At 38.5% G+C, this 12,412-nt stretch overlaps 1 long non-coding RNA gene across 1 annotated transcript; it reads right to left on the bottom strand.

Moving 5' to 3' along the window:
• Positions 1-302: 302 nt before the first annotated feature.
• Positions 303-2,997, bottom strand: LOC137007946 (uncharacterized). Its single transcript, XR_010892729.1, has 5 exons — positions 2,843-2,997; positions 2,052-2,210; positions 1,851-1,902; positions 1,707-1,744; positions 303-839 (listed from the first exon to the last, which is right to left on the bottom strand). It is a non-coding gene; the product is annotated as an uncharacterized lncRNA (long non-coding RNA).
• Positions 2,998-12,412: the final 9,415 nt, after the last annotated feature.

The raw sequence follows: 12,412 nt of genomic DNA, 5'->3' as shown, positions 1-12,412 counted from the left end.
TAACAGCCTGAGGGCGGAAGTGGGCGGAGCCAATTTATCTCCGTAGGCATCGCTCCATTTGGAGCATTTTAAAGTTTAAAACCATGTTAATGTGAAATATTGTATTAAAACGATCTAACTGAAATTATAGATATAGATTCACATTGTGTTAATAGCTTAATCATATACACAATCACGTTAAGATATATATATATATAGCCTATGTGTGTATTAAAATCCCCTTGTAACCTTTTAATATTTTAAAAGTTCATAAATTTGTTTTATGTCTTAAATGATTAACTGAATATAAATTGAACACAACAAAGCTTAAACACTAAAATCGATAAACATTTATTAATTTGTCATAAAATAAAATAAAAAGCATTTCAGAATGAATCATTGTTTTTCATAATATATAATACGCATTACACGGTTGTACACTAGAATGCATGAATTAAACACATTCAGATCCATCAAACCCAAAAACAAAAGATATTTATTTAATTTTAATAAAATGTACTAAAATGTAAGAGCAAAAGCATTATATAGCCACTAGCTGTGCTTTGCTCTAAAAAAATACAAAATCAAACTAAATTGAGTGTAGATTGAACAGCAGGTACATGATGACAAATTAAATCTAAAAAAATAAACTTTTTTTGTAAAATGTCCATATCATCCTTAATTTGAAAGCAAAACACTAAAGGCTCTTTGGCCAGTTGTCTGTCATCATCTGTTTCAGCCTGTGAAAGTTCTTGTTCCTGGTCTTTTTCTTTCAATATCAGAAAGCACAGCTCTTCCACTAAACCCGTAAAGACCTTTGATTGTTGTGCAGCGCAGAAGTCTTCTGTGATCCGTGGTTCCTTCATGAGAGAAGGGTATAAACAAATGGGATGAGATGTTAAAAGTGTATTTAACAACACTTTGTGTTGTAGTCAGGATGCAGCACAGCATGTATAATAAAGTTTTGACATTCTGTTTTTCTCATGTTTATATATTGAAGACTTAAATCATACTCTGTCACCAATGAAATTAATCAGTTATGTTCAGTATAATTTTTTTTTTTTTTTTTTTTTTTTTAAAAGGCAAGCAATTCACATGGCTTTTCACGCTACATTTAACCCCGGGTTATCGTCGTCCTAAACACCACTTTTAACCGTGGGTAAAGTAACGCTCCACATATTGCTTGTATATTTACATGCTTTTGACAGTCACAGAAACACTGTGCATTGTATATAAATAGAAAATTCAGCATTGGAAAGAAAAAAAAAAAAAACAAATGCTGACAGAAAATGCAACAATTGCAGAGCAGAAAATACTGTTTAATTCTTTTATAGTCTGAAATGTTCATTCAGGATAAACTTGATCTATATGTAATGAGGAAGTTGACTATATGTAATGAGGATGTGCAATGCCTAAGCATTTATGAAAACATATTGTGTGCTTTGTTCATCCAATCAGTGACACTGACACTGCAAATAAGGATGTTAACCAGGGTTTAGTAATGTACAGTGCATATGAATACTCAGGATTAATTGTTAACCTCAGGTAAATGATGATCAGTGTGAAACGTGAATCAAGATAACCCAGGATTCTGTTTACCTGGGGTTAACAATCACCCAGGGTTAACTATTTAAAGTATGAAAAGCCCTCATATATGTTTTTCATTCTAATGAAAAGAGAAGTTCATACATTTTTAAAAACGTTTAACTTTCCCTTCTTTTTCTTACCATTAACATGAAGATCCCACACAGCCGGTCAACTGTTTCTAAAACAATAGAATATTATTAAGTTATTCCTGAAAAGATGTGACAGATATAACACACCATCTGTATAAGTAGCTTATGTGTTTATGAAAGTCTTATAAAACTAACCTTGTTTTTGATCAGCTTCTCTTGTTCTGGGGTGATTCTGCTTGTCAATTTACTGCATTGCAAAATCAAAGAAAAACTTAGATATATAACCATAAAAATTGCATAAAAGAAACAAGTTTCATTCTTCTAAAGTCAAAATTACTACTTACTTCATTGCAAAAACAACATTTTAAATTCAGAATACAAAAGAAACGTTCATACCTCCATGAACGACAGTTTTTTTTAAGTGAATTTGAAGCTGTGCATTCAACCTGTGCCGTCTGGTCGGTTTAAGAGCACTGGGCAGTGGAAGTTGTTGCAGCACGTTTTGCATCGCTGTAAATGAAGTAAAGCGGAGCATCTCCCGATACTAATATGCCTCTAAAATCCACAAAAACACTGATCAGTATTGTAAAATGTAACCAATTAAATAAAATACAGTACCAACAACAAGTAAAATAACAAACCATGAATATGTAAACACCCAGGTGAAAAAATACTATAGTAAATACTATAGTGTTTTTGAACCATACTGTATTTACAACACTAATGAATGCTACATAATACTATAATATTAACTATAGTGAACTGATAAACTAGTATAAATAGTATACTTTAGTTTTTACTACAGTAAACTGTAGTGTATATTGTAGTATAATATACCCTAAAATTGTAGAAAACTTAGTACAATATTGGGTAAAGTAATTTGTTTATATTATTATAGCTGCCATATTATCACAGCAACTATAGAATTACCACAATAAATTAATTCAAGTATTTATAGTACTATAGTATGGTTCAAAAACACTATAGTATTTACTATAAATGACTATAGTATTTATTCACCTGGGCGCAAGCAACGTGAGACGATTTGTAAAATATCAAAAGACGTGATAAAGTGACTTTGAAGCCCATTTACAAAATATCTGAGTCATGTTAAGTGTTAACGATCGAATAAATACACAACACATAAACGTGATCGATTAAAAGCACAACACAAAGAAACTTTTTACCGTGTTCGCTTCTTCCGCCATGATTGTTTGCTTGTTTGTCGTCAACTCCGCCCACATCCAACGTGAGACTATTACTCCGCCCACTTCCGCCCTCAGGCTGTTAGTCTGGCGCTGTCGTCCTCAGACTGTCATGACGTATGGTTCTGCGGTTCTGCAGTTGGTTATTATTGAATGTAGCAGTGTGAAGTATACCCTCGGTTGTTCATTGGGTGATGTCAGGTAAAAACAGTGAACCTATCAGGACCGATGTTACAATATATTCGGTTCCTGAAATATTCTGTTCCACTAGGTGGCGCTTACGCGAATTTTCATGATATCCTCCTATTGTGGGCGTATACTTGAGACAACGCGCAAGCGAATGGAACTGAAAATAGTACACGCTCCTCAAATCGCATCGGTTTAATGGATCATTTTGAAAAGGTAATAAAATATCCAATGTTAGTCAACAGTTCACATGTTCAAAACAATGCATAGAAGTATGATAAATCGTCTGCGCTAATTGAGTACAAGACATGCATTCAGATAAACAGTTAATGTAAGGATACAGCAGAGCAAACATTAGCGAATAACCTTGTTTTACAATGATGTGTTTTCTGTTTAGCTTTTTTTATTTATTTATTTTGAGGATTTAGAAAGTTTTTGAATAGTTTGATTAGTCTGCTTCTGTGATTAGTCTGTGCATTTGTGCTGTATTACCTCACAGAATAAATTACATGATTATTATCAGAATTATTTTATTTGACTGCTTTTGAAATTGTTTTAAATCAGGTACAGAAGGTTGTTTGAGTATGTGTTATGTTTGACACATTTCAGGGTTTTGTGCTGCAATACCCTGCCTTGTCAAACTTTAAATAAAACGAAACTAATCTATAATTTCCTATCATAATTATAATATTTTAAACAAAAATAACACTGTTTAAGTAGCTGCTGGCATGAAGACTGCCTTCAAAACAAAGCTCCAAAGATTTATATTCCAAAGGAATATTTTATTACCTTTTCGAAATAATCAATTAAACCGATGCGCCTAAATGAATCTACAGCGGTCAGGTGGTACAGCGGCCACGTGGTACATGTGGGAGCTTTCAGAAAACTCCCAGCTTACAAGTTGTAATTACGAGGACGTGAGTGCTTTTTTACAAGCAGGAATTTCGTAACTACAGGAATTACGAGGCCGCGTGAACGCACCTTAACACCGGAGTGTTATGGTATAAAAAGGGTTACCTGGTTACCTGGGATGCGTTGTCATCCGTACCGCCCCTTTTACGGGAGTTCGCCATTTATGAATGGAATGATGTTTGGTGTGCCGTCCCTGCTTCATGCTGCTGCACGTAGGCTGCCCCCAGTTTCAGGTTTGTACATCTGCTTTAGGGAGGATTCTTCCTTAAAGGTGCTAAAGAGGATGCTTTGTTTTATACATTTTTGCAATATTACTTGAAACTGTCTTTACTAACTGATAAAAGACTATTTATTAGGTGCACTGAAAGGAATAATATTAATATACATCATTTGTGAACGAGGTAGGGCCTTAAAAACATCAGCCAATCGTTTATGCGATCATCGCGTAAACGATTGGCCCTCTGGCTTGTCAATCACTGCCATGACGTTCCTTGTGAGAGACGTGCGCGGCTGCACGCTCCAGTAACTTTCCATACTCTACAGGTGCCGCATGCAGTGTTTTTGTCAGGAGACAGGAATAACAACTGCAGATTATGAGTTACCTGTGGTGAGTCCGACATAATGAATCCACTAACACAACACAGCGAATGTCGTTGGTAAACACTTGTGTTCCAATACTCGTGCACGAGTTTTGGGAGGCGTTCCCTCGAAATGAGCTATGAAAGAGGGGGGTTGTTCTTACGCATGCGCTCATTTCAAAAACTCACTAACAGTCTTTGGTTTCTCAGTCGACGAAAAGATCCTCTTTAGCGCCTTTAAGGAATGCTTATTTACTGAGTTTTTGTGTAGTTTGTCGACGAACAACTATAGCTGTACGTTATGATCAGCAACCACAGATTGTGACCGAGCGATACCCAAAGATCGCACTTGATTCCGACTACGCCACTGGGGTTTTTATACCCACGGAAATAATTTAATATTGCAACACAAATTCGTTACAAATAGGTGGGTGAGTAGAGACACAGGCAAAGGACTACAAAGATGAGGCAGCTTTATTAAAGTGTACAAAAGTTAAAAGCTGTCACATTATCTCACAAAGGCTCAATATTCACAACATATACAAACTACAATATGCATAAAATAAATAAGTTTAAAGGAGGGACGACACGATCTGCTTTGCAAAGGAAAACTCGACTCGCAAACAGAAAGTGATGTGCAAATACAAAGGTCAGTTTGAGTAACAAATAAATAAGCCTACATCATATTTCACAAATAAATACAAACCATCCTACAAATGCATGTAACCTTTGAACAAATACCAAATCTAGTGCATAGAAACACACATCTGTCTGTTATGATTGTATGACACTTGTCTTTTTATGAGATCTCTCAGCTTGATTTTTCTCACAAATGTGTGCAGGCAGGTTCTCTCACAAACGCAGTTGAGCAACTTCCTCTTCCAAAACAGCAGATGGCGCTTTGCTATGGGTCAATTTACGCTAGTCTCATGAGAGAAGCCCCGAAACATGCGTTTATAATAATATTCATCATCATCATAGTAAACTTTATTTTATAGTAAAAGGTCAGCAGAGAACAGACAACACAAACCTTGACTTTGAAAAAATGAAAACTTAAATTTGAAAAATGTATTATACAAAATGTATACAATATACAGCGCACAATAAACTCAAAATAAATAACCTCAAATAAAGAAAGAGTCCATGAAAGTTCTTTGTGTGCGTGTGTGTGTGTGTGTGTGTGTGTGTGTGTGTGTGTGTGTGTGTGTGTGTGTGTGTGTGTGCGTGTGTGTGTTTCTTTAAGTATAAGTATATAAACTTATGTTCTTTTCACTACCCGGTTATGTTTACGTGTGTTCTTATCTGTATCTCAAATGAAGGCACAGGATGATGATGATGGTTCCAACGATGCCACGGCTGGCCGCACCGGGCTCTTGATCAGTTCACTTCTGTGGTTGGCTCGCCACTGACCGCCAGGGTCCGATTCAGATGGTCTATCCTTTTCTAAAAACCAATCGGATGTATCTAGCAACCTTCACCGGAGGAAAGGCGTGTTTGTTTTCTAATGAATTCCCTGGGGTGTACGCGCCACCCGCAGGCAGAGTAGAGAGTTGCACTCCAGTAACCTTGTGTGGGTTACACACCTAAAAAGTGTTTACAAGAAGTTTTTTAGCTGACGAAAATGAGTGGTGAACGTGAGTATGATGATTTCTGAAGGATCATGTGACACTGAAGCCTGGAGTAATGATGCTGAAAAATCAGCTTTGATCACAGGAATAAATTACATTAAATATAGTATAGAGCAGGGGTTCTCAACCTTTTGCAAGCTGGGCCCCCCCAAAGCTGGTTCATTGCATTTGGGGCCCCAGTGCGTGCGAGCATTTCACAAAAACTAAAGGAAGGCTTTAACTGTAGCCTATATTCTGACTAGTTTATTCATTTATATATATACAGGGGTGCGATTTGTGAAAAAAACCAGAGGGGAGGATGTTTTGAAATTTTTATTTTTTTTTTATTATTTTTTAATTTTAATTACCTCAGATTTTATTATATAGAATTGAAGCTGGCCGTACGCAGGGTTTCAGAATTCCCGAGGTCAGAAAATGTAGTTTGCTAGGGGGGTTCGGGGGCATGCTCCCCCGAGAAAATTTTGATTTCCCTGGTGTATATGTGCATTTTAAGACGTTTCAAGGCCAACAAATTGGATAACAATATAGCTTTAAAACCATGTCAACATATATCGATGCATGCACAGTTTTGAGGCAGCTTTAATCGCATGTTTGGCAATTTCATGACTTCACTTACAACAGAACAACGACCATCATTGCTCGTAGTTTCTTCTGCGCTTTATTTAAGCTATAATAAAGTAATTATGCAGCGCGCGCCGGCGCATTTGCGCATGCAATTCTTGAGTGCGCTCCACGACCACAGTATAAAGGCTGATTGGACAGTCGTGTTCATTTTTCTGAGTTTTACAGACATAGCCTGACAAAATCTCATCTAACCACAATTCACTGTTGTTCAACTGAAGCTCCCTCCCTCGTTTGACTTGAGCCTGGCACTGAGAAAAAGTCGGAATGCGCGTCTGAAAAGTGTCCAGTTTGTTGTGGTGCGGTAAAGAGACAGTTCTATAAACGCAGCGTTTTACTTGGCGATGTTTGAAAAAAAGATTTTTATTTTTGGTATTTTATATGCTCTGTTGGTGGTTTGTGGAGTAGCATTAATCCCCGGTGGGGTAATGTGGGGTAATGGCATTACCCCACCGGGGATAAAATATTTCACCAGAGGGAGGGATACATAGACCAGAAGGGGGGAAATTCCCCCCATCCCCTCCTACAAATCGCACCCTGTGTGTATATATATATAATATATATATATAAACTAAATACGACCTCACGTTTTATACGTTTGCAGTCTATACGTTTTATACGTTTGGTTCGATTTTCGGCATTTTTCGCATCCGTAGCAAATATTTTGAGGGGTTTTTGACAATTGATCCACCAAATGACGAATATGAAAAAACGAATATGACAGTTTCGGACTCAGTCAGGGTGCAATGACCTTAAACTTTTGAGGCTTGCGCAGGAGAAATCAAACAAATGAGCGCCGTTTTCCAAAATCTGGATCCGCAGCACACACAAATAAACTAAACTGACATACTGCAGTTAAATTTCAAAATGTGGTGTTTTTATATTTATAACATTTGAATACAGTTCAGCAACATACATCACACGACCTGACGATCAAGAGAGCTGACAAATGACCATCACTTAATTGACCATCACCTCACAATTGAAAATGTGACACTATGACAGTTCAACAAACAAGTTAACAGGGACGTGCACAGGGGGGTTGCTCAGGTTGCCCGGGCAACTGCCCATATGCCCTTCTCGACTCACGTTGCCCTTCCGAGGTGGAAAAAAATAAATAAAACAATCGTTCAATGGATGCAGAATTTCACGTAGGCCTAGATAAAAAAAATAAATAAAAAAAATTCGCAAAGCCTCATTCACTTCCATATTCGGGCACCCGTCCGAAAGTGAAAGTCAGTAGGGGAAGGGCAAACTCTGTTTAAGTGGCTGCAGCACTGCACGCGACCGGCACCTGAGCTGAGCCTGCATGAGCGGCACTAGAAGGAGATTGTTGCGGTTGTCGGGTGAGACGACTTAAGGGCCTTTCACACAGGACGCGGTATGAAACCCATTCATTTCAATGGCTTGCGCCGCGCGAGGAAGGCGTCGGCCAAAGCGCAAGGGCAGCGCAGCGCAGCACAGCTTCCGCGCACGCCGCGGTCAAAGTTCAAAATAGTTCAACTTTTGCCGCAGCGCTCTGTGACGATTACCCGCGCGGCCAATAGAAACGGAGCATCTAAACAATCGGAAAGGAAAATGGATGAACAGCTATTTACTGAGTTGTAATTTCCAGAGCTATACAATACAAGTTTGCTGGTCGTATAGTGACATCGGGAGAAAAGCGGTGTCATGGAGACATGACAGACACTGTCAAGAGCTGCTCTCTTTCTTCTTCTTACAAGCAGGGCTATTGCTATTGCTCACTTCTTAGCACGGCCCGGGACATGTACTTTACTGCTGACCGAAAGGTGGAACAACAATCAAATGACTATGTATAAAACTCCCGCTACATGTTTGGAAAACTCCGCCTACTGTGCTCTGGCCAGCCCAGCGGCTGCGCAGCCCATGCCGCGTCCTGTGTGAAAGGGCCTTTAACATTGTCGGAAAGGTGAGTAAGGTTATAATCGTTAACGAAAACGAACGAAAAAAAAGAAAACTAGGTGGGAAAAAACATTGTCGTTAACTGAAATAAAAATAAAAACGAGGCATTACAAAAAAACGATAACTAACCAAAACTGTAATGTGTGTTTGGGAAAACTATTTAAAATAAAATAAAATTATAGATTAAATGTCCTTAGTTTTCGTCTTTGTCAATGTCTTTCATAGAGCAAACGTTCAGCTGCATTTCATTTCCCTGCGTCTCTCACTCAAGCGTCTCTCTCACATACTTGCGCGCGCACAGCCCCTCCCCTCCATGCACACCGCGCCTCCATGAGAACGAGTATTGGAAGCAAGTTCGCGAAATTTGGTATCTCGTGAAAACCTTTACACAATCACACATTAAAAAGTGGTATAAAAATATTTTTAATTCTGAATATAATTTTTTTCAGTGTGTTAATGTCGACCCGAGAAGCGATTGGGGAGTGCCCTTTTTTTAGGTCAGAGCAACTGCCCCTCAAAATTCCTGTGCACGTCCCTGCAAGTTAATATATTAAGTCACTTACATTTTAGACGAAATAATGACTGTTTTGGTCTATTTTAGCAGCGAAAATAGATCCGATGAATCCAAACAAACATAGCGCATTTCACAGCAACACTCAATCGTGTTTTGAATGATTCAGTGTTTTGAACAAATCGTTTGAGTCAAAGATTCAATGACCCATTCACAAACATCTGTCTCATTCTTGATGAATCGGCCGTTTGAACGAAGCGTGAATGAACGACACAATGACTCGCTTAATAAAACCGCTTATCACCTGCATTTGCGCTCACTATTGACAAACCAATCAAATTTGTTCAAAACTTTTTTTTTTTTTGATCAGTCCAAACACATTTTAATTTTTATTCAGGAGTTATGTATATACAAAACTATAACTTTTTATGACAGTAGTTTAGTGATAAAAAAAAAATTGCAAATTTTTTTTTCAGGTTTTTTTCCTCCCATCCAGTAGCCACTCGCGCCCCCCCCAGGAGAGTGTCCGACAGTCCCACCGGTTGAGAACCACTGGTATAGAGGTTATGCGTCGACGTCCCTTTCCCACCGAAAACTCGCTCCCTCAGCTGGACTGAGTGGCAAAAGAACCTGCTGCGTGACTGGATTTAATAGGGGAAACTGCGAAAAAGCGACTAAAACTAACGAATTACAGTAAAGGTTGGAATTGAATGTGTTCCTTAAAACTTGTCAAATAAACCTAATCCATGGATATTGATATGCAGCCAGGAGTCGTGTTTCCTGACATTTATATGTGCCTGATTTCGACGGTGGGGAAATGCCTGTGAATATTTTATATAACTACAATATAGGTAGGTTTAAATTAGCGTATCACTTATATCAATGTTATATCGCCATATTGTCCAGCCCTAAAACGTATACCTATAGTTTTATAATATTTTTTTTTCATATTGTTTATTTAAAAACACCCAATTATGCAGAATACCTTATTTCTCACGCAGAGAAATCTCCAGGATAACGCACAACAAGTTGCGCCGCTATTAGAGGAATCAAGCAAGTTCCCCATAGAGTTCAGAAGGCCCTGCCACGCACCAGTTAATCTAATAAAAAAATATAGCTACCGAACAGCCAATCAGAAAATAGAATTGCTGTATCCGGGTAAGATTTAGATATTCCCGCCACAACAACGTTTACGTTCTGATTCCAACGACACATTCTGTGATTCACTGGCTCGCTTACTGAGATGCTCGCTGAAGTAGTTAGAAGAGGACATCTGTCAGTCACATTGATTCACATCTGGCTACAGACTGATCGTGATCGATGTGGGACCATATCCTAAGAGTACAGTCATCTCATCAAATTGCTGGGGAATATTTGTGTCCAGGCAGCTGGTAGTTAAGAGTCTGACCAGAGTACGTGAACTTGCCTAGCTAGTAGGGATGGGCATTTTTCCAAAATATTGTATTTGAATATTTGGGCTAGTAAAAAAACGAATATTTGTGTATTTAAAGCTGCAGTCCGCAACTTTTTTTTGTGTGTTAAAAATTTACAAAAATTATATAATGAGAATATACAACATGAATCCATTTTCCAAACTGTGTTTTTGTCTTACCCTGAATCATTATGGTACACTTATAATAAGTGTTGTAGGACTCGCCGCAGAGTATCACAGTAACTTTGTGACTCGCCATAGAGACATAGAGAAAACTAGCTCCGGCTAGAATGTTCCTCCGCAGTACGCGTGCAGTTCTGTTTATTAACCGCTAGAGGGCCAAAAATCGCGGACAGCAGCTTTAAATTACGTTATTTTGAGAAAATGAGACAGACGTTTTTTAAAAAAAATTTTATTCAAGTTATCACCATTTCTGAACAAGCTTATGACGTAATATACACAACAAGTTTACGTTTTATCTCAAGGTTTTCATTCAGTTTAAAACATTAAACAATATGTGTAAACAAATAGGCCTAAAGAACAAAAGCATTATAAGCTCAAGCAGTGAGCGGGAAAAAACACTAGTAAAGCAGAGCGCGTCAGTTATCATGCAGAACGTAATGTACATATAACGTAGGCTACACTAGAGTCGGAATATGGTTACCATGTTTATATTGTTTCACATTATGTTGAGGAAAAACAACAATATAATGTGTATGATTATATTACCATTATCTCTCTCTCTCTCTCTCTCTCTCTGGTGCATGCTGGGAGTTTGTGGAGGGCCTGCCTGAGAGCAGTGTTGCTGAGGGTGCTTTGTGATTTCTTTTTTTCACTGGCTTTTCTCAAAATATATATTTTTTCTTTTCCCCCCTCTTTTCTCGTGTTAAATTAGTTTTTATTTTAATCAGTGTAGGGAAGAGGTTTTCTGTGTGTGTGTTTTCTGTGTGGACTAGTGGTTTGTAGTCGCTAGTATGGCGACTACTCACGCGCCGGGCACGTCCAATTTGTCACTCCGTAATGGCTGCAGGTGTGTACCTGAGCCCGGGGTGACAGTGGAAGATCTGCTGCTGATCATCGGTGATAAGCTAGGCTTCGATAACATCGTCTCGGCCTCAAGAATGAACAAAGCGGTGGTTGTGTTTTTGAAAACCGAAGCACTCGTTAATGAGTTGACTGTGAGTGGAATATGGGTTAAAGAAACATTCGTTCCGATAACCCCGCTATCTGCTCCAGCAACCAAAGTGATCGTCTCAAATGTTCCTCCGTTCATTTCCAATGAAGCCATTCTTAAAGAATTGATAAGATTCGGTAAGATAGCGAGCCCCGTTAAAGTGGTACCGCTAGGATGTAAAGATGCAGCTTTAAAACATGTGCTTTCCTTTAGGCGACAAGTTTATATGTTTCTTAGCTCTTCGGAGCGGACGCTGGAAGTTTCTTTCCGTGTTTCACACGGAGAGAGCTCTTTCATGGTTTATGCGAGTACGGAAAGTTTAAAATGCTTTGAGTGTGGTGAATTGGGCCATAAGCGTTTTACTTGCCCGCATAGAGACGAAGTGCGCGATTCTACATCTCGCGCTGATGATAGCAGCAGTCGTAATGTAAATATTACAGAACCTCAGAGAACTGAAGAACTGGATAACGGAGCTATCGAGGAAGTGAAGGGACAGCAGGAGGTGAGTGATTTTGATGTTAATAATGCTGGCTGTGTGGAGCAACCTGGATGTAGTTATTTGCCCGATAAAGCTGTGAGTGCTAGGG

The sequence above is a fragment of the Chanodichthys erythropterus genome, chromosome 19, assembly GCF_024489055.1.
Source record: "Chanodichthys erythropterus isolate Z2021 chromosome 19, ASM2448905v1, whole genome shotgun sequence".
Classification (NCBI taxonomy): domain Eukaryota; kingdom Metazoa; phylum Chordata; class Actinopteri; order Cypriniformes; family Xenocyprididae; genus Chanodichthys; species Chanodichthys erythropterus.
This window is presented reverse-complemented; position numbering and strand designations above follow the sequence as displayed.